The sequence below is a fragment of the Triturus cristatus genome, chromosome 7 (genome assembly GCF_964204655.1).
Source record: "Triturus cristatus chromosome 7, aTriCri1.1, whole genome shotgun sequence".
NCBI classification, from domain to species: domain Eukaryota; kingdom Metazoa; phylum Chordata; class Amphibia; order Caudata; family Salamandridae; genus Triturus; species Triturus cristatus.
The window spans coordinates 1101344115-1101371385 of NC_140590.1; the positions used below are offsets into that span (position 1 = coordinate 1101344115).

General features: G+C 43.0%; 1 protein-coding gene across 1 annotated transcript in view; it reads right to left on the bottom strand.

The window, feature by feature from the left end:
• Positions 1-8904: 8904 nt before the first annotated feature.
• LOC146811157 (uncharacterized) overlaps positions 8905-27271 on the bottom strand; it is a 209535-nt gene continuing 191168 nt past the window's right edge. The window contains exon 9 of the mRNA XM_085618219.1: positions 8905-9100. The gene's annotated coding sequence lies outside the window, so the exon portion shown is untranslated. The remainder of the gene's footprint in view (positions 9101-27271) is intronic.

Genomic DNA, 27271 nt, shown 5'->3' on the forward strand with positions numbered 1-27271 from the left:
GGGAGTCAAAAGGACACCCTGTTGCACCCTGAAATTGACCTGTGCACACATGCTGCGCATACACATGCCCCAAAAGCATGTGTGAGTGTAACCTACAACTTTGAAAAAAGCACTTTAAGGCATTTTTAAAAGTTTTTGCAAATTACCATCAAGTACAAATTGATGGTAATTTGCGCCCCCATTTAGCAAATTTGCAATTTGCTATTCCATCATGCATTGCATTTAAGGAGTAGCAATTTGTGATTCCTTAAATGCAATCGCAATTTAAGAAATCTAAAAAAAATTGCGATTTCTCAAATTGTGAGAGGCTGACAGTTTAATGCATCGCAGAAGCCCTTATTGCGGATGCAAACGGACGATTTTTTGCGAATCGCACAGTTTGCGCTCGCAAAAATGGTTGATGTTGACGTTACATTATGGTATGGTATGTTATTTATTCTATGTATAGCATGTAGGTAACATCAAGTCAGCGCAAGTCACAAAAATTCATATGATGTTGAATTTATATAACATGGAATTTGTATAATGTCACGTGGTTTAATTTGTATAAAAGGTCACGTCACACCACTTGCCTGATGGCAATGATTATGCAAAATAGGAGGGGGGGCGGGCCGACTGGGCCGGCGACCCACTGGTGGCACAGCTCCTTAAGAGGCCCGAGGAGCAAGCTGGGCGCCCTCTTGCCCCTGGCTCGCTCCCCGCATACCTCGTGTGCCCCACGTTCGGGGCATTTAATTTTCCCCACCCACCAGCCCTAAAATACAAGCTACAAAACAATGCTAGTCGAAGGTACTATGTAAGTTGACTTAGGCCTTTTTTCCCGTTACATGTGTAGGAAGTTGACGTGATTGTATGGTTTTACATAGGCCCCCATTTTTCTCCTTGGTCATATCTGAACTTAGGCCTTTTTCCCGTTTTTTAGCTGTGATTGGTTGTGATCAAATATGTATGTTGTGTGTACTTAGGCCTTTTTCGCGTTATAGCTGTGATTATGTTGTCATTAAAAGTGTAATATTGTGTGTACTTCGGCCTTTTTTCCCATTAGTACAGCATGCTTTGTATTACTATGGTCTGGTTTTAGTTAGTGTAGTTGTCCTTTAGCGAGTTCTTTTCCCTTTTTCCCTAGGTTCATCGTCGTATTTATTAGGGTTGGTCAGGCGGTAATGTCATGATCGGTGAGCAGCAATTTAAGGTCCTGGGGGGGCGTCACCATCCACGGAGGGGGCGGCCCAGGGGGAGGGGCCACTGGTCCCTCCTAGAACTTGAGGGGCAGGAATATCCGCTAGCTGCTTAAGATGCAGGGGAGGGAATCACGCTTTCCTTAGGCTGGTAGCCACCCCGCACATACATCATGACGTCAGCAAATGACGCAGAGTGTAAGGGCCCTCCTTGTTGGTTAAATGGAGTTCACGATGCCGGCGGGGTAGGCGGTCCCCTGTCGCACATGCGCACCTGTAGGTAAGGGCGTGGCTAGTAGGACTTGACACCGGTTAGCGACCTTGCCGTCGGGCCAGAAATGTTAGAATGCAAAATTCAGGCAGGATGTTAGATTCGGATAGGAAACACGCTGTATTAGACTTTTGTTAAGGTTAGCCTTTGATATTTGTCTTCAATACTGTAGATCTAATGTTATGAATTTTGCGGTTCTTAACATATTGATGTAATGCTGATATTCATCCTTTATTGTTTTGTATAATAAATATGGCCGGGGGGTCCCTGACCCCCCGCCTTCCAAAGACAACTTGCCTATGTCAATCCTTCAAGGTGTGGTGTGGGAAGCTGGGAGGGGAGGGTAGCCAGTCACGGACCATGAAATAGACATTTCTAAGTTTACCTCAAGAGGAAAGGAGGGAACATTCGGAGCAATTTAGAGAACAACCATGTTTTAAGATGTAATTTGTGAAGACATTTGTGATATATGGCATGTTACTGGCAACTGTACTGCTCACTTTTTGAAACTGTTTACAAAACATGTATGTATGCACCAAACGGTTGCTTGAGTTTACACAGTAGTCCAGGCGAAGCACTTTTGAAAAAAACGTAACTGTGTCGGACTTTACCTAAATCTATATAAACATTTGTAAAGCTCACATTCAACCCGAAGGGCATCTCGGAGCTGGGTGACAGATGAGCACTGATGCTTTCCAGACTGGCCGGCTCCATCACCCGCGGAATGCTTGACTTTCAATAGCACTTATCGGTCAGGGTTCTTCCTCGTCTCTACTTTGCAAGCAAACATGTTAGCAAGTGCCTCTGTCGATGCTGCAGCGCCAATGCATGGATGGTGAAAGCGCCTCGTGTTCCTATCTTAGGCAATGTGAAGCGCATGACTTTTAATATGAAAATATAACGTTAGATTTTAATACTTTATGATACAGTGGCAATGCCTTCTTGGTTTTTGTGCTCCCTTGTACTGTTTTCTACTTGCAAAAAAGCATTTAATGGTGGCGGTTGTGTTTTTTTGTTGTTGTTCAGCCCATTTTTAGAACCTACTTTAATTTTTCCCGCTCTAATTCATCATCCTGTTCTTATTCCTCTGGTAACAGCTGGATGTTTGAATTTCTTAGCAATAATATGGCAGTGTATATGCTTTTACCTTGCTGTCTACAGATATAATTGAACTATTACCTGTCATGCAGTTGTTATCATAGTGCACACTTGGTAAAAACATATTGTATTCGTATGACGTGCTACATAATGTCATGATCACAAAAGATTTTAATTTGAATATCTAGATTTTGATGAAAATAGGTGTGGTTAATGTCATTCTTTTCTGCATGGTACGGAGACAGTTTAAGCAGTGCCTCTTTTAAGTTTGCTGTTTTAATACACACGTGATAAAAGTGCCTCATCTTGCTTTAGGCACTGTATTTTATCATGAATTCATCTGCTTTATGCCAAGGTCATTATGTTAATCACTTCACTTTAAGAGCTATAACACAATGTTTGTTTTATTTGGCAGTTAGATTTACTCTACTTTAACTAACATATCCACTAATAAACAGTGTGACGGCCAGTCCTATTGGCTGTGCGGTGCAGTTTGAATGTGTTTCCTGGTGTGCAATTGGCTCAGAATCCCCCCAGTAGCTGTGCTAGTATTGTAAAGGTTCTCTGCTCAGTAAGTCCCCAAGTGACCCCAGCAATGTCTGTAGAGCTGAAACTGGCAGAAGAATTCCCGCCTCCACAAGGAACAGTGCTGAACAACCATGATGTGTTGGATGGTTTCTTTCCACTGATAGTAATATTTTACAAAGTTTGCGTAAAAGTCCAACGTCCGCTCTCAAATGCAGTCTCTGGCTGCTCAGTCTATCCTCCTAGATCTAATAAATGATGGAGTCGAGACAGGGACTGTGATGCTCTTTCTACTTTATTGGAAAAGTGGCACAAGGAATAGCAGAATCACAAGAGGTTCCTAGAGAATAACGTGTTAAGTCGAAGAAAGAGAAATTGATCCCTTGTGTAGAAAGTTGGAAAGGGCCTGTTTCCACCAATCAGCGTTGTTGCAGAATTCATAAAGTAGCATGAAGACCAGGGGCAGTGCTACCCTGCAAGAGAGAAAAACAGACAATGGTGAATAACTTACTACTGTATGAATGAAATGCAAACCCCTCTAAGCAGATCACTGTAAAACCAACTGATGCAGTGATAGCAGACTTCTTTGTGCATGGTGTGTCAACATAAGCTGGCATAATTTTGCCCTTCATCAAGTTGATACATTAGACAGGGAATGACAGTTCAGAGGGGCATTTAACCGGATATCTTAGGGAATGTGTCCTGATCTGAAAATTAATATACCAGCCTTTGTATTTGTTTAGATTGATCGATGGCTTGTAGTGGTAGTGTGCATGCTGCCTACTGAAGAGATTGTCATTTTTAGTTCACGCTCTAGCCCTGTGAATGCACACCTGCAAATGAGTGAACTTTGGGTCGTGTGCACTTATGAAACCGGGTTCTTAGTGTGTTTGACTCAGTTCCCTAATAAACATCATCATTTAGGCTTAACCCAATTAAGGTCTCACACACTTACGGGGGGAGGGGAGCAAGCACTCGGTTTAACACACATGGAAGTTGCCTTGAGACTCTTCAGTCTATAAGTGGCTTTTTAAAGTGACAGCCCGCTCATAAAAGCGTGTGTTCAGTCCTTCGCAACATTTATGAACAGGGCAGTGTTCTGTCTGTCCCAGCCCTGAAGAGGTTATATTTATTCACAAAACGCCGCCTCACAGTGACACCTCTACCCTGCAGTTTTGCTTACATGAGGTGAGGAAAACGATTGGGCATGTCCAAGCCATATATTGTTCTTGCCTCTGAGCGATAGTCCGCTGTTGACAGCGGGGTGTGTAATCACCTAACATTTGCGTACTAAGATGGGAAGCTGTGTTATTCTCTGAATTAACCAAGCATCGGGGGTGCTGCCTATACGCTCCCTTTTCCCTTTGCTCTAGCCACCCTAGTCAAACACAGCTTCATTTATGATGACACCGTTGTTTCCAACAACAATTCGTGAGGCTCCTAGAGGACACCAATACAACATTGGATACATAAAGAGTATATTCACAAATCCTTTGCAAGATTACTAGAGTCTGTATGTGCACCCCTGCTCCTCAATTAGGTTTTTATTCATTGTAGCACCACATTGGGCAAGACAGTACCTATCATTGCATGTAGTCAGAATGTAGTGTCTTTTTCTGTTTTTCTGTCGTCCATATTTATGGGCAGAGTCTGGACCTATAACACACCGTCAGAGATTGAGCAATCAAGCTCACAGACGAAGAGTCGTAAGTCAATCTACCTACACACACTGAGCGATCCCCCCAAAAAGTCACTCTCACACTGATCCTGATGAAGACCCCCTGAACCACAAGGGCAACCTAGGGCAAAACAGGTCAACCAACCACTAGGTGCTCTGGATCACTAACACGTCAACTAAAGCTCAATTTTTATTCTTTTTTAATATTATTCCTTTCTGACTAATAAATTACTTCCTACCTGAACTGAGGTAAGTTTAACTCACACTTTTCACTATCTACCTATCACTTAAGGCTTCCTAAACCAAACAGTCTCCCTCCTGGTGGAGGACAACAGATTACCTGGAGAACCCAGGTGATTAAGACCCGATAATGACACTGCTCATCTAACTGAAGGAACGGGGTATAAACATAAACTGCACCCTTGACGGAGACATTTTGACTCTGGAAAACTGACACACGTGATTTATTCCCTTTGATTGTGACTTAACCACCCATTAAACAGCAGATCCCTGATGTTGTTGTGGTGGCCATTAAACAGTAACTTTATGGGGCACATGCATCAATGTAGACTTTTGCGGTTCCTTAATTGCGAATATTAAGGAATCGCAATTAAGCAATTGCAAAAGCCAATGCATGTAGGAATCGCTATGAAATTAGCGATTTCTAAACATTCCTTAATTGTGACTCGCAAATTGCGAGTCGCAAATAAGGAATGCCTTCCTATTCATGAATGGGAGATTGCATACGCAATTTGCGAGTACCAATGTTACTCGTAAATTGCGTGTGCAATTTCAAGGGTGCAAGGGAGTCAAAAGGACACCCTGTTGCACCCTGAAATTGACCTGTGCACACATGCTGCGCATACACATGCCCCAAAAGCATGTGTGAGTGTAACCTACAACTTTGAAAAAAGCACTTTAAGGCATTTTTAAAAGTTTTTGCAAATTACCATCAAGTACAAATTGATGGTAATTTGCGCCCCCATTTAGCAAATTTGCAATTTGCTATTCCATCATGCATTGCATTTAAGGAGTAGCAATTTGTGATTCCTTAAATGCAATCGCAATTTAAGAAATCTAAAAAACAATTGCGATTTCTCAAATTGTGAGAGGCTGACAGTTTAATGCATCGCAGAAGCCCTTATTGCGGATGCAAACGGACGATTTTTTGCGAATCGCACAGTTTGCGCTCGCAAAAATGGTTGATGTTGACGTTACATTATGGTATGGTATGTTATTTATTCTATGTATAGCATGTAGGTAACATCAAGTCAGCGCAAGTCACAAAAATTCATATGATGTTGAATTTATATAACAAGGAATTTGTATAATGTCACGTGGTTTAATTTGTATAAAAGGTCACGTCACACCACTTGCCTGATGGCAATGATTATGCAAAATAGGAGGGGGGGCGGGCCGACTGGGCCGGCCACCCACTGGTGGCACAGCTCCTTAAGAGGCCCGAGGAGCAAGCTGGGCGCCCTCTTGCCCCTGGCTCGCTCCCCGCATACCTCGTGTGCCCCACGTTCGGGGCATTTAATTTTCCCCACCCACCAGCCCTAAAATACAAGCTACAAAACAATGCTAGTCGAAGGTACTATGTAAGTTGACTTAGGCCTTTTTTCCCGTTACATGTGTAGGAAGTTGACGTGATTGTATGGTTTTACATAGGCCCCCATTTTTCTCCTTGGTCATATCTGAACTTAGGCCTTTTTCCCGTTTTTTAGCTGTGATTGGTTGTGATCAAATATGGATGTTGTGTGTACTTAGGCCTTTTTCGCGTTATGGCTGTGATTATGTTGTCATTAAAAGTGTAATATTGTGTGTACTTAGGCCTTTTTTCCCATTAGTACAGCATGCTTTGTATTACTATGGTCTGGTTTTAGTTAGTGTAGTTGTCCTTTAGCGAGTTCTTTTCCCTTTTTCCCTAGGTTCATCGTCGTATTTATTAGGGTTGGTCAGGCGGTAATGTCATGATCGGTGAGCAGCAGTTTAAGGTCCTGGGGGGGCGTCACCATCCACGGAGGGGGCGGCCCAGGGGGAGGGGCCACTGGTCCCTCCTAGAACTTCAGGGGCAGGAATATCCGCTAGCTGCTTAAAATGCGGGGGAGGGAATCACGCTTTCCTTAGGCTGGTAGCCACCCCGCACATACATCATGACGTCAGCAAATGACGCAGAGTGTAAGGGCCCTCCTTGTTGGTTAAATGGAGTTCACGATGCCGGCGGGGTAGGCGGTCCCCTGCCGCACATGCGCACCTGTAGGTAAGGGCGTGGCTAGTAGGACTTGACACCGGTTAGCGACCTTGCCGTCGGGCCAGAAATGTTAGAATGCAAAATTCAGGCAGGATGTTAGATTCGGATAGGAAACACGCTGTATTAGACTTTTGTTAAGGTTAGCCTTTGATATTTGTCTTCAATACTGTAGATCTAATGTTATGAATTTTGCGGTTCTTAACATATTGATGTAATGCTGATATTCATCCTTTATTGTTTTGTATAATAAATACGGCCGGGGGGTCCCTGACCCCCCGCCTTCCAAAGACAACTTGCCTATGTCAATCCTTCAAGGTGTGGTGTGGGAAGCTGGGAGGGGAGGGTAGCCAGTCACGGACCATGAAATAGACATTTCTAAGTTTACCTCAAGAGGAAAGGAGGGAACATTCGGAGCAATTTAGAGAACAACCATGTTTTAAGATGTAATTTGTGAAGACATTTGTGATATATGGCATGTTACTGGCAACTGTACTGCTCACTTTTTGAAATTGTTTACAAAACATGTATGTATGCACCAAACGGTTGCTTGAGTTTACACAGTAGTCCAGGCGAAGCACTTTTGAAAAAAACGTAACTGTGTCGGACTTTACCTAAATCTATATAAACATTTGTAAAGCTCACGTTCAACCCGAAGGGCATCTCGGAGCTGGGTGACAGATGAGCACTGATGCTTTCCAGACTGGCCGGCTCCATCACCCGCGGAATGCTTGACTTTCAATAGCACTTATCGGTCAGGGTTCTTCCTCGTCTCTACTTTGCAAGCAAACATGTTAGCAAGTGCCTCTGTCGATGCTGCAGCGCCAATGCATGGATGGTGAAAGCGCCTCGTGTTCCTATCTTAGGCAATGTGAAGCGCATGACTTTTAATATGAAAATATAACGTTAGATTTTAATACTTTATGATACAGTGGCAATGCCTTCTTGGTTTTTGTGCTCACTTGTACTGTTTTCTACTTGCAAAAAAGCATTTAATGGTGGCGGTTGTGTTTTTTTGTTGTTGTTCAGCCCATTTTTAGAACCTACTTTAATTTTTCCCGCTCTAATTCATCATCCTGTTCTTATTCCTCTGGTAACAGCTGGATGTTTGAATTTCTTAGCAATAATATGGCAGTGTATATGCTTTTACCTTGCTGTCTACAGATATAATTGAACTATTACCTGTCATGCAGTTGTTATCATAGTGCACACTTGGTAAAAACATATTGTATTCGTATGACGTGCTACATATTGTCATGATCACAAAAGATTTTAATTTGAATATCTAGATTTTGATGAAAATAGGTGTGGTTAATGTCATTCTTTTCTGCATGGTACGGAGACAGTTTAAGCAGTGCCTCTTTTAAGTTTGCTGTTTTAATACACACGTGATAAAAGTGCCTCATCTTGCTTTAGGCACTGTATTTTATCATGAATTCATCTGCTTTATGCCAAGGTCATTATGTTAATCACTTCACTTTAAGAGCTATAACACAATGTTTGTTTTATTTGGCAGTTAGATTTACTCTACTTTAACTAACATATCCACTAATAAGCAGTGTGACGGCCAGTCCTATTGGCTGTGCGGTGCAGTTTGAATGTGTTTCCTGGTGTGCAATTGGCTCAGAATCCCCCCAGTAGCTGTGCTAGTATTGTAAAGGTTCTCTGCTCAGTAAGTCCCCAAGTGACCCCAGCAATGTCTGTAGAGCTGAAACTGGCAGAAGAATTCCCGCCTCCACAAGGAACAGTGCTGAACAACCATGATGTGTTGGATGGTTTCTTACCACTGATAGTAATATTTTACAAAGTTTGCGTAAAAGTCCAACGTCCGCTCTCAAATGCAGTCTCTGGCTGCTCAGTCTATCCTCCTAGATCTAATAAATGATGGAGTCGAGACAGTGACTGTGATGCTCTTTCTACTTTATTGGAAAAGTGGCACAAGGAATAGCAGAATCACAAGAGGTTCCTAGAGAATAACGTGTTAAGTCGAAGAAAGAGAAATTGATCCCTTGTGTAGAAAGTTGGAAAGGGCCTGTTTCCACCAATCAGCGTTGTTGCAGAATTCATCAAGTAGCATGAAGACCAGGGGCAGTGCTACCCTGCAAGAGAGAAAAACAGACAATGATGAATAACTTACTACTGTATGAATGAAATGCAAACCCCTCTAAGCAGATCACTGTAAAACCAACTGATGCAGTGATAGCAGACTTCTTTGTGCATGGTGTGTCAACATAAGCTGGCATAATTTTGCCCTTCATCAAGTTGATACATTAGACAGGGAATGACAGTTCAGAGGGGCATTTAACCGGATATCTTAGGAAATGTGTCCTGATCTGAAAATTAATATACCAGCCTTTGTATTTGTTTAGATTGATCGATGGCTTGTAGTGGTAGTGTGCATGCTGCCTACTGAAGAGATTGTCATTTTTAGTTCACGCTCTAGCCCTGTGAATGCACACCTGCAAATGAGTGAACTTTGGGTCGTGTGCACTTATGAAACCGGGTTCTTAGTGTGTTTGACTCAGTTCCCTAATAAACATCATCATTTAGGCTTAACCCAATTAAGGTCGCACACACTTACGGGGGGAGGGGAGCAAGCACTCGGTTTAACACACATGGAAGTTGCCTTGAGACTCTTCAGTCTATAAGTGGCTTTTTAAAGTGACAGCCCGCTCATAAAAGCGTGTGTTCAGTCCTTCGCAACATTTATGAACAGGGCAGTGTTCTGTCTGTCCCAGCCCTGAAGAGGTTATATTTATTCACAAAACGCCGCCTCACAGTGACACCTCTACCCTGCAGTTTTGCTTACATGAGGCGAGGAAAACGATTGGGCATGTCCAAGCCATATATTGTTCTTGCCTCTGAGCGATAGTCCGCTGTTGACAGCGGGGTGTGTAATCACCTAACATTTGCGTACTAAGATGGGAAGCTGTGTTATTCTCTGAATTAACCAAGCATCGGGGGTGCTGCCTATACGCTCCCTTTTCCCTTTGCTCTAGCCACCCTAGTCAAACACAGCTTCATTTATGATGACACCGTTGTTTCCAACAACAATTTGTGAGGCTCCTAGAGGACACCAATACAACATTGGATACATAAAGAGTATATTCACAAATCCTTTGCAAGATTACTAGAGTCTGTATGTGCACCCCTGCTCCTTAGTTAGGTTTTTATTCATTGTAGCACCACATTGGGCAAGACAGTACCTATCATTGCATGTAGTCAGAATGTAGTGTCTTTTTCTGTTTTTCTGTCGTCCATATTTATGGGCAGAGTCTGGACCTATAACACACCGTCAGAGATTGAGCAATCAAGCTCACAGACGAAGAGTCGTAAGTCAATCTACCTACACACACTGAGCGATCCCCCCAAAAAGTCACTCTCACACTGATCCTGATGAAGACCCCCTGAACCACAAGGGCGACCTAGGGCAAAACAGGTCAACCAACCACTAGGTGCTCTGGATCACTAACACGTCAACTAAAGCTCAATTTTTATTCTTTTTTAATATTATTCCTTTCTGACTAATAAAATACTTCCTACCTGAACTGAGGTAAGTTTAACTCACACTTTTCACTATCTACCTATCACTTAAGGCTTCCTAAACCAAACAGTCTCCCTCCTGGTGGAGGACAACAGATTACCTGGAGAACCCAGGTGATTAAGACCCGATAATGACACTGCTCATCTAACTGAAGGAACGGGGTATAAACATAAACTGCACCCTTGACGGAGACATTTTGACTCTGGAAAACTGACACACGTGATTTATTCCCTTTGATTGTGACTTAACCACCCATTAAACAGCAGAACCCTGATGTTGTTGTGGTGGCCATTAAACAGTAACTTTATGGGGCACATGCATCAATGTAGACTTTTGCGGTTCCTTAATTGCGAATATTAAGGAATCGCAATTAAGCAATTGCAAAAGCCAATGCATGTAGGAATCGCTATGAAATTAGCGATTTCTAAACATTCCTTAATTGTGACTCGCAAATTGCGAGTCGCAAATAAGGAATGCCTTCCTATTCATGAATGGGAGATTGCATACGCAATTTGCGAGTACCAATGTTACTCGCAAATTGCGTGTGCAATTTCAAGGGTGCAAGGGAGTCAAAAGGACACCCTGTTGCACCCTGAAATTGACCTGTGCACACATGCTGCGCATACACATGCCCCAAAAGCATGTGTGAGTGTAACCTACAACTTTGAAAAAAGCACTTTAAGGCATTTTTAAAAGTTTTTGCAAATTACCATCAAGTACAAATTGATGGTAATTTGCGCCCCCATTTAGCAAATTTGCAATTTGCTATTCCATCATGCATTGCATTTAAGGATTAGCAATTTGTGATTCCTTAAATGCAATCGCAATTTAAGAAATCTAAAAAAAATTGCGATTTCTCAAATTGTGAGAGGCTGACAGTTTAATGCATCGCAGAAGCCCTTATTGCGGATGCAAACGGACGATTTTTTGCGAATCGCACAGTTTGCGCTCGCAAAAATGGTTGATGTTGACGTTACATTATGGTATGGTATGTTATTTATTCTATGTATAGCATGTAGGTAACATCAAGTCAGCGCAAGTCACAAAAATTCATATGATGTTGAATTTATATAACATGGAATTTGTATAATGTCACGTGGTTTAATTTGTATAAAAGGTCACGTCACACCACTTGCCTGATGGCAATGATTATGCAAAATAGGAGATGTCACGACTTGGAACCATTTCTAGCAGGTATAAACAATTTTGTTTTAATTTGATGTTTATTGAACATTTGAAATGATTTATTATTCATTTAGAACAGTGTATATATGTTGTTGTCTTTTTTTATTTTATTGGATGTTTTTAAATATCTGAACAAACTAATTTATTCTGATCAATTTTCTAACAAGACCTAGGCACACAACTAGATAATAAACAGTATGTAATATTATTACAACAATTTGATTCAATCAAGAACGATCCATAATCATGCTGCAGTAGTGTTGCTGTTTCATTAATGCGATTTTCATTAAGCCACAACAGAAACCAGCCAACCCGTGTTTCGTCGCATGTGGAAAGCAATTCCGCGACTTCCTCATGGCTGAATATTGAAGTCTAAATCTTTGTATTCGCATTGCCGGTGATAATTCCAACCCGACTGGGCCTAAGCAGTATCTGTGCACAGTTAATCTTGAAGGAACGCCGGGCTGCCGGTTCAGAGGTTCTCCGGCATGCCACAGCAGTGTTCTTTAATATGACCAAAGAAGATAGATGTTGACCGCGCTGCTGGTGAAATAGCTCACAGGCTAGCTAGAAAAAAGTCCCAAGGTGCTGGACTCAAGAATTATTATAGTGACCAATGGTGGTGAATTTCGTTAGGTTGAGGGGGAACGTGATTAAAACTGAGATCGCGTCTTTAGGGTAATCCGAAGCGTGTATGCTGTCAACTCCTCACGGCAGTCATCTGTGTTCCGGGTAGTGGACTATATTTGATCTGATCAATGTCTGATGTGAAAGAGTGGTGAAACTCGATTAGTTCATGGAAATTGCCCTGAGATTGGTTAGAGAAATGCTTGCAATCTTTATATTGGCAGTCAGGCCCAAAACAAGATGACTGCTCTTTCTGATGTGACTACCGCAGCCATTCAAACTCAGTTAGCCAGCTCTATGCCTGGGGTCACTGAAAACCACACTGACAGTTCTGAACAGTATCATACAGCCACGGCCCGTGCAGGGCGTGTTGGTGGGGCGGTGACGTGGTGCAGAGGAGGGGCAGGGTGGGGGGTTGCAAAATGCGGCATATGGCCGATTTCAGGTAAGTTACGAAAACATTTAATAAAACGAATTTCGTTGCGCGCGCTGCATCGCATTGCTGGTATCATAGTTGTGTTTTTCTCATCTCAACCACATTTGGCTGGTGTTAACCTCCAGTTGACAACCAGTTTTTGACCAAATTAAGCCTTTCATCTTTCTCTGCTATATACATCAGAAGTTTTGGTCCTATGGAGAAAGGAGCAGTCTATACATTACTTGTGGAATATAGCTAATTTTCACAGCTTTCTGCAAATGCTAAAGGCAAACCTTTCCATACCATCTGGGCACTTACAAACTGGGACACTTACTAGTTGTGAAAAGAGGCATATATGTTGTAGTTCTGAAACATGTCGACTCTGCCTCTTTATGGATGAGTGAAAATGCACTCTATTAATCCTTTGGGTGGTGTACAAAGGCAACAATAAAATTAAATATAATGATACCCCAAACAATTTTGTCCTTACCAACACCACCCGCTTTACTACAGTATTTTGCAGGATAATCTAAACTAGATAATGTTGGTGGGTCACTGATATTATGTTGCTCTCACAGCCATAGATCACCACACCTTAACATATAGACGGTATCCATCATTTATTTTAGTTGCACTTTCAACTTTGGGTTGAGCTAAAGGTGGCTTCAGCATTTGCACTGTGTTGCTGCACACTCTTTCCTAAAGTTGGACTTGTGAGTATTAACAAAAACAGTATACTATATTAAAAATTACCATTGGAAAAATGATCTTGCATGACAACTTTCACAGCAATTATTTTAGAACTTCTCAATGTATCCATTTTATACAGCTGTCAGACGTGTCTGGCATAGACATAAGGTTGGCCGGGTGCGTAATAATACTGTGCTAATGATTTGTTTTTGTTAGCTGATGATTTCAATGCCAACATTTCTGGCCTGCTGTGCTGTGATTCCATCTACTGAGGAAGGATGAGAGTGGAACATACTGGCAACCTGATTAAACAACAGAATACATCACCAAGAAAGGTTTATGATGGACTTTATAGATGTGTTTGATATGATTATTTAATTTAAAAGTAAGAGGCATGTTGAGTGTCCTTTAATAGTCTCTGTGGACAAGATTGACAGAATTAACTCTTCAAAATAATTTCCCACTGTATCAATGAACATAACCTTCTGGCAGTCTCCTTCTAACTTCCACATTCACCCCCATGCTGATTTACCTTTCCCAAAAATTGAAATAATTATTTGATGTGGCAGAAAGTTATAATGGGAACATAAAGATATGTTCCTAGTAACCTAAAATGTTGACAGGGTATATTCTTGATATAATAAACACCTTCCTTGATGAAGGTGTACAGGAATTTAGTACATTGTAGTCTTGTGTTATTTCTTATAAATCCCCAGTCTCTGCTTTGGAGTTGTTTTTCTTTTAGACAAACTTGGAACCTCAACCTTGCTTGAATGTGGATATATATACACACTGTGCTAAGAATAACAAGAGTGGGAGATTTGATTTTGTCCTGGATCTCACTCCTGTACTTTATCCCCAGCGCCAGAAACAAAAATAATGGGGCTTTTCCTCAAGTGTATATTATGCTGCAAGAAACTCACCATTGTTGCTCACTGTCCGCACTTTTATGCATTAGCTACAGACCGGGTCAGATTAGGACCAAAAAGAGGCCCGGGCAACAAAATAAAAGTGACACGCAAAGCGAATCAGATAGATAAAATATAGTGCCACCTTTGGAAATCATGCCAGTTTTGAACTTGTAACGTCATGCTGTATGGGTATTTTGCAAGGTATTGGACACTGCATGCATTTGTGTTTGCTATGGGAAATGTTTGTGGTAATATTAGGGACTATAACGTAAAATCCAACACACAGGGCCATAAAACAGGCCCACAAACAGCTACACAGCCTGCCCACATGCTGATCTGTCAATAGGTCAGTCTGACACTGGCAACAGAGCCACTAGTGTGTGCATTAAAATAACACAACTCGCAAAGACTATATGACGTTACAATGCAAACAATTAAAATGCATACTTTTACAACGTGGTTTTTACATCGCAACTACCATTACATTGCATGATTTTACAATCCCTATGATTACAATGCATTTTTAGAAATTAGATTCACAATGCATTCCATTACAATGCATACCATTACAACACATACCATTAATACTTTTAGGGTAACAGTAGGGTAATTGTTAGATAGTGTAAGGGTAAAAATTACTATTCTCACTCCAGTGAGTGCAACAGTAGGGTAAGTGTTGGATAGTGTAGAGGCAAAACTTACTATTCCCATGTAGCCCAAAACCCATACCTACCCTAAAACAACAAAATTCTCCATTACTTACCTTAAAATGCATTGTAATGGCATGCATTGTAATGGTATGCATTGTAATGGCATGTGTTGTAGTGACATGTGTTGTAATGTCTGCGCTGTAATGCATGCAATGTAAATGCAGATTCACTGTAAAGGTAGTGCATTGTAATGACTGTGTTATAATGGTTGTTTCCCCTCTCAAAATGTGCATCAACATTTCTCTCTAGGCAGATTACATTTTGTTATAGTTGGTGTCACCAGGTGCGGGTAACTCATGGTGTCACCCCCTCACGACTTACCGCATGGACCTCCTCCGCTCCGAGTCCGTCAGTGGACACAGTTGGCAAATAACGGGACCATACAGAATCCTTAGTAACGTTTGTAAATGTAGGTCCTATATTTACAAAATGTGCCTGTTAACAACAGTGTGATAATGACTCATTAATCAGGTTGTACAGTGGGCTGCCTGCTGGTCAACAGTTTATTGGAATTTATAATATCATAGGTATGGTACTTTGTACTGGTGTGATGTTCCCACTATCCAGCAACACTATATATCAGTGGTCGAAGTGGAGGTAAAAAAGTAGGGGAACTGTGGGTGGAGAATCAGAGGGCGGGAATAATCCAAGGATTGGATCAGTGGGCGGAGCCCTAGGTGTGGCCAGAATGCGCAAACATCCCAATTTTTTTTATTTGTTTGGTTTCACTGCCCAGTTTTATCAACCAATGGATACACATGAATATTTAAGGTATTAATGAGTTATTGACAGTAAAACGTATTCACAAAGTGGGATATGCTTTGAATCACAGAATGTCCCCAAATACGATAAAATGTGGAAGCACAAGCCATTTGTCTCCGAGCCATGGAGTTTCTGTCATCAGCACTTCTCCCTTTTCCAAAACAGCAGTTCAAACATGAATGGCTAACAATCCTAGTTTGCAAATGTTTTCTAAATAATAATGGCTCTTCCATATTTACCTCATAATGCAAGATCTGCAGCATGATCTGACCATTTATACTAATAAATTGTTTGTAGCTCAAACGTATCAAAAGTTAATAAAAAATGTGACTTGTGTTGCTGCGGAGTAAATGACAGTTAATAGCTCACTGTTCTATGTTAGGATTTTAACTTATAAACTGCAAGTAACAAAAGGATCTCTCTGACAAAAGCAGTAGCCCACTGGCCTATTTACATTATGTGCACTTTGTGATCTGCATGGTACATGTTCTTTGCAGCAGGTACATTAACCCTCTGAGCTACCTTTCCATGAGCCAAATCTTCCATTAGACAAAATTCCGATCTCTCTCTAGGAAGAACATTAATAACCAGAGTCATCATGACATTTTTATTGTTACTGAAAATTGCTGGAGGCCAGGAAGGAGGCAGCAAGCGCCTTTAAAACCATAACAGACTTGCAAAAATGATGCCTCCATCTAAAGTCAGCACCTGGTGCGGTCACACCAGTTGCACCGCCCTAGAGCTGGCCCTTCTCAAGGGTCCTGTGATCTCAGTGACAGGGTCATTGTTGTTCTAGGGTGTGCTGCTTCACAGGCCTGCCCGCAAGACTGGAGGTGAACTTCAGTATGAATAGTGGTGGACAAGCCTTGAAGGTTAACCTACACTTGTCATGCTAGGGTCCACCTTCTGGTGCTACGATACCAGGGATTCTAATGTCTTGCGAAGCCTTCTAAGGTCTAGCATGAGATAGTGCTCTCTCAGGAGAGTGGCCTAGTGGACTGGTTATTAAGGCTGAACCTGGTTCCCCAGTTCCAAATTCAGCAGCTCTGGCCATAGTGCCACATCCTCTCCCCCACTGAACACCATACTGCCCCACTGAGAAAATCTCAGACTGCCTTCAACTACAACCCAATTGTTGCCAGCTATAAACACCTGGATGCGGTTCAATTTAAATTACGCACTGGGCAAGAGCAATATGTGGCCTACAAGTAAAAAGTGACAGCATCCTGGAAAAAGCAAACAATCATAGGGAATGCAAAATTTTGCAAACCATGTGAAATGTAAGCAGGAACAACATGGTTACCTTAACGTTTTTACACTCACTGTTCAGAAAACAGTGAGTGCTTTTGCCTGATAAGTTAAGGTCATAACAACAGGGCCCTGAATGGACCTATTTCAATGACCATTGCTTATATCCTTACAAAACGTAAGCAGTATGGTAAAAAAAGACAACATCCCTAGATGCAGAGCAGCAGTACAAATTTTGTTTTTCAATCGTCACATTGCAGTACCTCCAGGATTGGTGCACTAGTTCCAAGCCCTGGGAAAACAAAGCCAAGACAACAAAAATAGCGCTTCACTGCAAACTCTGTAAAAGTGGCGCTAATGTGTTCGGGTGTGTATAAAATCAATCTGGCCAGTTTGCTACCACTCTGTCTTACTTTATTTAGTTATTTATTTTTCATATTTTTAAACTTTTATTCCCGATGCTGCACTTTGGAATTAAATGTCAGAAAAATACGACATTGATTTTCCAGCAAAAGTGATTTTCTTTTTTGGATCCATTTCACAGGGTAGCAAATAAAAGAAAGGAGAGGAAAGAGAGTGAGAACCCCGTCTTGCAGCCACTGTTTCAGTAAGAGAAGAACTGCCGGGCAAGCAGGCGAGAGGCCTCAGCTTGTTCACAAAGCTGCTGTTCCTGAAAGTCGTCTTCGCAGGCCTTCCGACAGCTCAAAAGATGGGCCCACAATTTGGTGATCAGAGGCAGGCAACCTCGCTCCACACTGCCTTCGCCCTCCCCCTGCGCCCTGCTGGGTGTCACCCCATGTGAGGGTGTCACCCGGTGCGGTCCGCACCCCCCGCACCCCCATAGTGACACCGCTGAGAACATCTAAATGCATTGGCAGGATTAAGAGCTAACTTGATGAAGCACTTGACAAGCTGACTGAGTAAGGTGACCAATGGATCAGCCTCGCTGGTCTCGTATCGTCAATATTAGGATGGTAGTACTAGGTTCTTTTAGTGTTTTGATAACTTGAGGTCTTTAGTAATAAAACTGATATGGGCAGGAGAACATTCCTGGGAAAAATGAAGTACACTCATTCTGCATTATTTAGACGGGTGATTTGGGGGGGCGTGTACAAGATGGCGAACGGGATGGTCACTTAGACGCGGGGGAGGAGTATGTTTTGTGACAGGAGGGTGGCCACTAGATGGCAGGCTGGAACCAATGAAGGAACCGGTTGATGGTTGGCCGGGACCACGATGATACTGAGGCATCCGGCTGTGCCCAGCCACACTGTAAAGAGGAGGAGATCCAGGTGGAGGGTAGAGGTGGCAGATTGGGCTTTCTGACAGGTGTACCCTCATCCCTGGGGAATGTGGTGGTCGGCGCACGCTGTGCTGCGGAGCACAACCAAGGAAATCCTTCACCCAGCAGGGAACGCCAGTAGTGGTCGATGCGGGCTTGCCGGCTTAATGAGGCTCCTGCAGGGAAAGTGATGGAGATGGTGACAGAAGGAGCAGACCACCTCCCCGATAGAGTCTGAGTGTAGCATGAGGTGGCTGCAGAAGGTGGGGGCTCTGCTGAAGCCCAGAGGAAAGTGTCTAATTGTTTTTTGCCCTGCTTGCCCTATGGCTGTCCTGCATAACCCGTCACTGGATTCTATCCCCCTCTCAGCTGCCTGGAGGATTGGGGACGCATAGTTACTGTTGCCTGCCCACTGGTCATTCAGGACATCTCCTCCCAATACCTGGTGAGACAGCAAATTGTGAGGTGCGGTGCTGCATATACCCTGAAGTACCTGGGCTGGCCTGCTGCCTATGGGGCTATATGTACCAACATGTCATCATAGTCACAGAGATTGTAGCTGCAGTTTGGCCCCCCCTTGTGTGCCACAGGACTGAGGGGGGACTTTTATACCCCTAATAATGCAGGTTGTTCTAGCTAGATCTGTATTCCTGGACTCACTAACTATCCTTCGCAAATAGCTAAAGCCCAGTAAGGGAGAGGTGGTGATATCTCACAGGCCCAGGCTGTGGTGGAACTGTCATTGTCCCTGGTTGAGCTCCATTTTCAAAGAAGTTCTCAGAACTGCTGGCGGTGGTCAGCAGCCTGAAGTCCTCCATTGAACCAAAACTGGACTCTTTTATAATTGATATGGTGCTTTTGAAGGATGATCATAAAAAACTGAAAGACTGAGTGCAGCATGTGGAGCAGGCACTGGAGATAGCCCAGCCCACGGTCACAGATCATCAAGCACAGATAGAGTTGCTGCAGAAGTAGGTGGCACAACCACCGGCCCGAGCAGGTGATTTTGAATGATGCTCACAATGGAATAATATCAGGGTAGGTGTTCTGCTGGAGGGGGCAGAAGAACCAAGCATGGACCTGTACCTATAAACGTGGCCACCCTCTAGCATCAGGCACCTCTGAGACCGGTGGTAGCATTCTTGTGCTGAAGGCCCTGGATGCTGCAGAACAGCAGGATCACTATTTTCCCAGATTACACCATGGATGTCCGCAAGCTGCATGATGCATTTTGTGAAGTGAATCACTGGCTCTGCACACTGAAAACCACGTACACGTTGTTGCTTCCAGCAAGGTTGAGGGTGGTATCTGACACTTAGACATTGTTTTTCACCACTTCTGAGGAAACGTGGTCTTGGCTTGAGTCTAGGGAGGATCAACAATGCACACCTCCATCGGATAATGAAGGTGGCTGGCAGCCCCAGAGGTGCATGAGATGAGCCACTAAAAAAGGTAGCCCGCACGAGGCAGTCCCTCCAAGGCGCAGGCTGGCTTGGGCGTAGTGGAGGTGATAGCAGTGGTGGGACAAACCTTGGCCTTTGACCAGATGTACAGGAACTCTGAGGACCTTAATGAGACTCAGCGAGAAGACAAACTGGTGCTGGAGCTGCCGGAGGAATTGTGGAGTGGTCCGTAGATCACCCCACTGACTGTGGACTTATTTCATTCTACTTGAGTATGGTATATGTCTTCTTTTTCTTCTTCCTTTCTTATTCCATAGCTCTTCCTAACCATTGAGCATGCAGTGCAGTGGCATGCGTGCAAGAGTGGGGATGGGGAGGGATAGAGGCAGTGGTTAAAGGGCAGACACTTGCAGTCCTGCACCAATATTTGTGAGCGAGGGTGTGCTTCGACATAATGATGATAGCGGGAGATGAAGCAGCGGAGGCTTTTGGCTGTGTTTGTATCTGGGATAGATTACCACCAGCAGTGCAGAAGCTCAGTAGTAATAGCCAAATAATTACCAGTGTTAAATGGCTGTGACCGATTGAGGGTGCACCCAAGGAGTGGGAGTTGCGGGAAACAGTTCCATGATAGTTGAAAGTTTATTTGTTGGTGTTCATTTGCTTTACTGCTTAGGTCCTCTGTGGTCTTGCTCACTTTTTGAATGATGATTTGTAGCGCCATTACTGCACTTAATAGGGAGAACAAGACCTTCAGAGAATACATGGTTTTGATCTTTAATGTGAGGGGCATGGGAAATGTTACTAAGCGTCATAGGATCTATTTCTACTTGCGGAGGCGCACTGCTCAGTTTGCTTTCCCTCAAGAAATTCACTTGATCAAGGAGAAACTTATCAGGCTACGTAAAAGGTGGCGGAGACAGGTGTTGGGCACCACATATTCAGCATGCGCCAGAGGGAGCTACTATGGGTTGCTCTGGGAGTTCCATTTGTTTTCGGGCACACTCTGATTGATCCAAAGGGCCGTTATGTCATTGTAAAGGGTATGGTGGATGGTGAACCCTTCACATTGGTGGTACTGTATGCTCCTAACTTGGGATAACCCATGGTTTTTAACTGGTTCACTCCTGCAATCCTGCAGTCAGCCATGGGTCTGGCATTGTGGTGTGGGGATTTAATTGTGATCAAGACCTGGTACTGGACAGCTTGATTCCCCCAATACCGGCTGCTCAATTGCACATAAACTCCAGACAACTGCAACAGTGGGCCCATGAAAAGGCAAGCTGTGGATGTGTGGCATACCCTTTATCTTTGCACCATGACGTTTCCTATTACTCTCATCTAAATGTATTCCACACATGTATTCATTTGATGTATGCTAGTAAGGGACTGAAGCTTGCCTGTACAGGGGCCAAATATTTAGCAGGGACATTATTGGACCCATTGTGGGTAATATTTGGATGGGGCTGAGCTCCATCACTGATACCTAAGTGGTGACTGCAGCCCAGGGTACTAGATGATATACCATACAGGACACAGGTGGTAGAACAGATTACTCAATACATCATGGAAAACAAAGACACAGCTACAAATGTAGGAGTAAAATGGGATGAATTCAAGGTAACGATACAGGGGAATGTATGTCATCACATTTCGGCATTAGGAGGAGTTTTCAACGGGAACTACTCAAGCTGGGGGGTCCACTGAGGGAAGCGGAGTAGCGATAGGAATCAGATCCGGAGTGCCTCTATACACTACAGGACATTAGACACTGCAATGCCTCTCTATCTTCAACTGCAGGTAATTCACAAAAATGCAACATGAACTGGGAGATAAGGATAGCAGTTTACTGGACTGGTTGCTTATCTCTGAGTGACCCCAATTTGTCATATGGGCCATCCAAATGGTGAATTCCCAGTTAGCTTCAACAGGGAATGTGAGACATTTTATTCAACAATTTGCTGTGCACAAGTGACAACACACCCCAGCGACATAGTGGCATACCTACGACCCCTTGATATGCCGAGACGTGACCCGCTCTTGAAACAAGAACTAGATGACTCACTGACACTGGAAGAAATTATCCTGGCTATTAACCAGATAGCTAGAGGGAAAATACCTGGCATGGATCAGTTTCTTCCACATACCGGGCGTGGCATGCCCTGTCTGTTGAAAATGTATAGTGGAGCTAAGAAGCTGGAAGATTGTCAGGCAGCATGAGGGAAGCCTTAATAGAAGTACCCCTGCAACCTGGTAGAGAACCCCTGGAGGTAACATCATATAGACTCCCTCTTTACTCAATCTTATCTATAAGGTATTGAGTAAAGCACAATCCAATGGATTGATGCCTATGGTCCACACAGTAATCCACTTAGACCAGAATGAGTTTATTCCAGGCTGGAACACGTTTTTCAACTTGCATCAGTAATTTGGGATTATGGATTGGGCACACCAGACAAATAATCAGGGATGAGGGGCCTCTCTTGACATAGAGAAGGCGTTTGACACCCTGGATTGGAACTGTATACAGGCAGCCCTGGAAAGCCGGGCCTGGTCCAGGAGTTTTGTAACTGAACACAGGTGTTGTATGAACTCCCCATCTCTACGGTACGCAGTAGGAGGCTCGTTTCTGAGAGTTTCAGGATTGAGAGATGCACCAGTCATGGGTGTCCATGTCCCCCCTGATGTTTACCCTGGCCATGGAGCCACTGGTGTTTATGCTCCATAAGGGGGTGCGTGACTGAGGATATACAGTTGGAGGCCATCCTAACATAGTCTCCATTACACGGATGACATACTAAAATATTTGTAAGCGGACTCTTTCATTCTCCCATGTGAATGTCGACTTTAGACACCTTTGACCAAATATCCGGACTGCAAATTAACTGGGGAAAATTATGTCTCTTCCCATTATTGCAGACCCCTGATGCCCCATTGTTATGGAAGTATGACAAAAACTGGTGGAGGGGAACCTGGGAAGGGCATGATCCTCGATGCGACAATCGCTGCCCTTCTGGACACAACAACCTCTATCACTTAGGGTGAGAGATGTCCATTGCTAAAATTTTAGTCCTTCTGTGTCTCCCGTATTTCTTGATAGTGGTGCAGGTGATTTTGAAGAGAGCCTTTTTTGTGGACCTTCAGTGGTTACTGGCCGCCTTGATCTGGACGAATAAAAGGCATAAAGTGAAACTAGAGACGTTATATGCCACACTAGAGGATGTTGGGTTGGAAGCTAGCAGTTACAAGTTCTGTTAAGCCGCAGTCCAACTCCAGAGGCCCCTCCAATGGATACTGGATGAGGCCAACCCAGAACAGCTTCTGACAGGGACTCTGGGGCCTGCTCACCCTTGGAGTGGCTTTTGACTTCCCCCCATACTGCAGTCACCAATATGCCAGCGTGGACTTGGAAGATATATATATTTTGGGGCAAACAAAATATTCCTTATATGCCTGGCCTGCCACTCTGGCCCCTCCCACAGAACAGACACTTAACCAGGACCTTCCCGGTGGACTCTTGTACAGCTGTTGGGTTGAAGACCTCAGGGGATATAATAGTGAATGGTAGTATCTGCACTTTCGAACAATTGATGGCCGGAGATGGACTCGATCCAGGGCTGTTCCTTTTGTACTCTGCACTGAGGAGAGTGGTGGGGAACCTGAGGAGATTGGAGGGGAACCCTTCACAGATTGCTGGCCCGCTGGACCTGATGCTGACATTGACTGGAATCAGACAGGCTATCTCACATACATGCAGGGCACTCAAAGATCACAGCACTGATGAGAGGTTCCCAGGGCTCAAGGTCTAGTTGGAGGAGAAATTAAATGTGGAATTACAAGATTCCACATGGAGGAGGTTGGGTTCAATAAAAATGATTATGCCGAACGCAAGGTTTAGATTTACGTAATTCAATTATTTGCACCACACATACCTTTATCCAGACAGAATAGAAAGTGTTTTCCACGGCACTGGGAAGAGGTTTCCTTGATGCCAACAGGTTAATCCACACCTCCTCCAAATGGTATGGCTGTGTCCAACAACTGAGTTCTTCTGGCAGACAGTGTTTGCCTGCGTGTCAGATGCTTTCATGACACTGCTGATGGGTCTCCAAATGTTGACATTGGTATGAGCAAAATGGCATATCACAATGGCATGGAGGAGTGCACTCACCCCTACCATGATTGTGTAGCAAAGGGAAGTGATTCCATGGGCAAATGCAGAGCTATTGGTTTGGATAGATGCTAGAGCACGGGATGGGAGATGTAATGTCAAGGAGCAATGGAATGAGTATTTAGCCAGGCAAAATGTAATTCTTTCCCTCACAGACAATGCTACTACATCTTAGACATAAGGCCGCTTGTTGGCTGTAGCCGTGAGTAATTTACTGCCTATTGGAGTGTTCTAAGGTTCTGACTCCTAATGTACTTTGAGAATGGATGGAGCTGGGCATGAGCGATTGAGCAGAGATGATGGCTTTTTTCATTTTTTTTTCATTTTTGGGATTGTGCTTATCCATTATGTTAATATTGGAATCATAATGGCATGATTGACATGTTCTGATTTTCATGATCCTTATGTTAAGCATCTGCAGGTAATTGTTTTGATGTACAGGCTGCTTGAAACATACTATAACTAAGCTTTAACCTTTGTTTTTTTATTGAATAGCTGCAAAATGTTTCTGGACAAAGCTATACCTCTCTGAAAAGCTCTAAGAAGAGCATAACACTGTGTCAGCAGTTGCTTGTACTCATTTCAGGTTGGCTTGGTTGGTATTTTAGGAATTCAAAACTGTAATACTGTGCCTGGAGTGGTAAAAGACTTGTGTCATTTTGTAGCTCGGCATGGACAGCACTGTGCTAGTCCTATGCTTAAAGACTTTGCTGTAAAAATGGCCATATCTCGGTATGGATGGCAGTGTACTCCTCCCATGCTTAAAGACTTCGAGAGAAAAGCAGACATTTGAGGTGAGCAGATCTAGAGTGTCACTGGTGTTGAGAGTCTTCTATACAGGAGCTGCTTTCCACCTAAACTTGAGAACCACCCAGAGTTCTCTGTTTCATTTCTGCATATATAATATATATATATATATATACACACACACATACACATACACATATATATATATATATATATATATATATATATATATATATATATATATATATATATATATATATATTATAAATTCACAGAAAAAACCATAGGATTCAGGGACGTTATATTTAGTTGGATATTTCACTCGTACAAAACCAGAGAAATTTGTCTGTTACAGTTAGTGGAGCTAACTCTAACTCGCTCCCCAGCAATTCACTGCTGATGACATCACATATTACATCACTCATGACATAGTCAGTGACATCACTGATGACATCACTGATGACATCTCAAATGACATCACTTATGGCATCATCCAGTGAATGTGTGTTTCTGTAAAATTTAAATATGTTTTAGATATGTTAATGCCAAGGTGTTTTGAAGAATGAGTTGGCGTATAAGTGTCTGGGTGGAGGATTTAATAGGTGTGTAACTGACTGTATAAGTGATCGATTCATTGTGTCTTACTGAATGCATTGGTTAGTGACTAAACTGTGTGAATGTCTGTATGAGTCTGTCTGTTGTTGTGTAAACTGCTACATGGGTTGGTGAGTACCTACATGAGTGTCTTTATGGGTTATTTATTGGTTGCATGAGTATCTGTAGGGGTGCCTCAGTTTTTGTGTGTGAGGGTGGGTGAGGGTGTGTGATTTTCTGGGTGGGTGTATGGGTTCAATAGTGCATGTGGAAATAGCTGTATGGGTGAGTGAGTGTGTGCATGGGTGTGTCAGTGAGTGAATTGATGTCTCAGTGGTACATGTGTGAGTAACTACATATGTAAAAGGCAGTATATGTGAGTCTTGGAGTATATAAATGACTATATGTGAGAGTGAGTGATTGTGAGAGCGGCGGTATAAATGAGTGTGTGCTTGTGTCAGTGATTGTATAAGAGAGTAAGTATATGTTAGTATCTGTATGAATATGTTAGGTAGTGAATGTATAACTGTATAGGTGAGTAAATGGCAGTGTTATTGATTCTTTACATGACTAGCTAGTTGTGTCAATAACTTTATGGATGAGTGGCAGTGTGTGAGTGTCTGTATAGGTGTATGAGTGCATATGATAGTGCTGTATTGATGAGTGACTGCATGTATGAGTGACTGTATGGGTGAATGAATGAATGTGTGTGTATACCTAGGAATTAGTCAGTGGTATGTAGTAACTGCTATTGGTTTGTCTATGGTTTCAAAAATGGTAGTCTGTATTTTACAGTGGCTGTACCAAAGCTTATATTAGGGAGTGAGGAGGTGCATGCAATTATCACATGGATGATGTCATCAGTGATGTCATTTGAGATATCATGAGTGATGTCATCAGTAATGTCACTGACCATGTCATGAGTGATGTAATATTTGACGTCATCAGCAGTGCATTGCGGGGGCACAAGTTATAGTTAGCTCTTCTAACTATAACGGCCGAATTTCTCTGGTTTTGTACGAGTGAAATATATAACTAACTATAACATCCCTGAAACCTATGTTTTTTTTCAGTGAGTTTCTAATGTTTTTTAAATGCTAATTTCTAACTATAATGTCTCTGAAACCTATGGTTTTTTTCAATGAATTTCAAAGGTTTTTTAAATGCTAATTTCTAATTAAAATGTTCATTAAACCTATGTTTTTCAGTGATTTAAAATTATTATTCCTTTTTCAAACTGGCAAAACCAGCCGATATCGCCAGTTTTCCAGCAATAGCTTCCGCCAAAAAAATCGCCACAAATGAGATTGACAACTAACGATATGCAGAGTAGGCGTTCCTGTGCAAAAATACCACAAAAACACCACTTCCCGATATTTTCAATGACCAGCCAAATCTGCGATGAGATCCAAAAACAGGCGATAACCAACGTTAGCAGTAAGAATTAAACATCTGCCTTTTACTGGTATAAAGCAGGACGACTACCTACATTGTGAAAGGGAGCCCAGCCCAGAACCAAATCTGAAGAACAAAACATGTCATAGAGCTACTGATCATGCAGCTCTGACACCCAAGAAGGCCACAACCCCTACCACCCACAGGAGCTCCCCCCAGACCACCCCGCCACTACCACTGAGGCAGCGCAGAACAGGACAGCAGGCCTTCCAAAAACGGCATGGCACCTCAGCCACACAATAGCTGAATGTTGGGAGATGTGGCAACTAAGTATGTGTGAAGGACGCAAGTCACCCATCAATAACAATGCACACAATACCAAGTGTAGAGGTGATGTGCTGGACAGACCTCACTATGCAGAGCAGAAACCTCTTCATGTGGACATATGCTGTGGGTGCTTGTAGTGTTGTGGACAGTGGACGCAACAATGATACCTCAGGCAGTGGGGAAGATTTCGGTCATGTAGTTGTGTTGTCCCCCCTGTAAGCGGAAGCAGAGTGGGCTGGTCCAAAGTACGGCACTC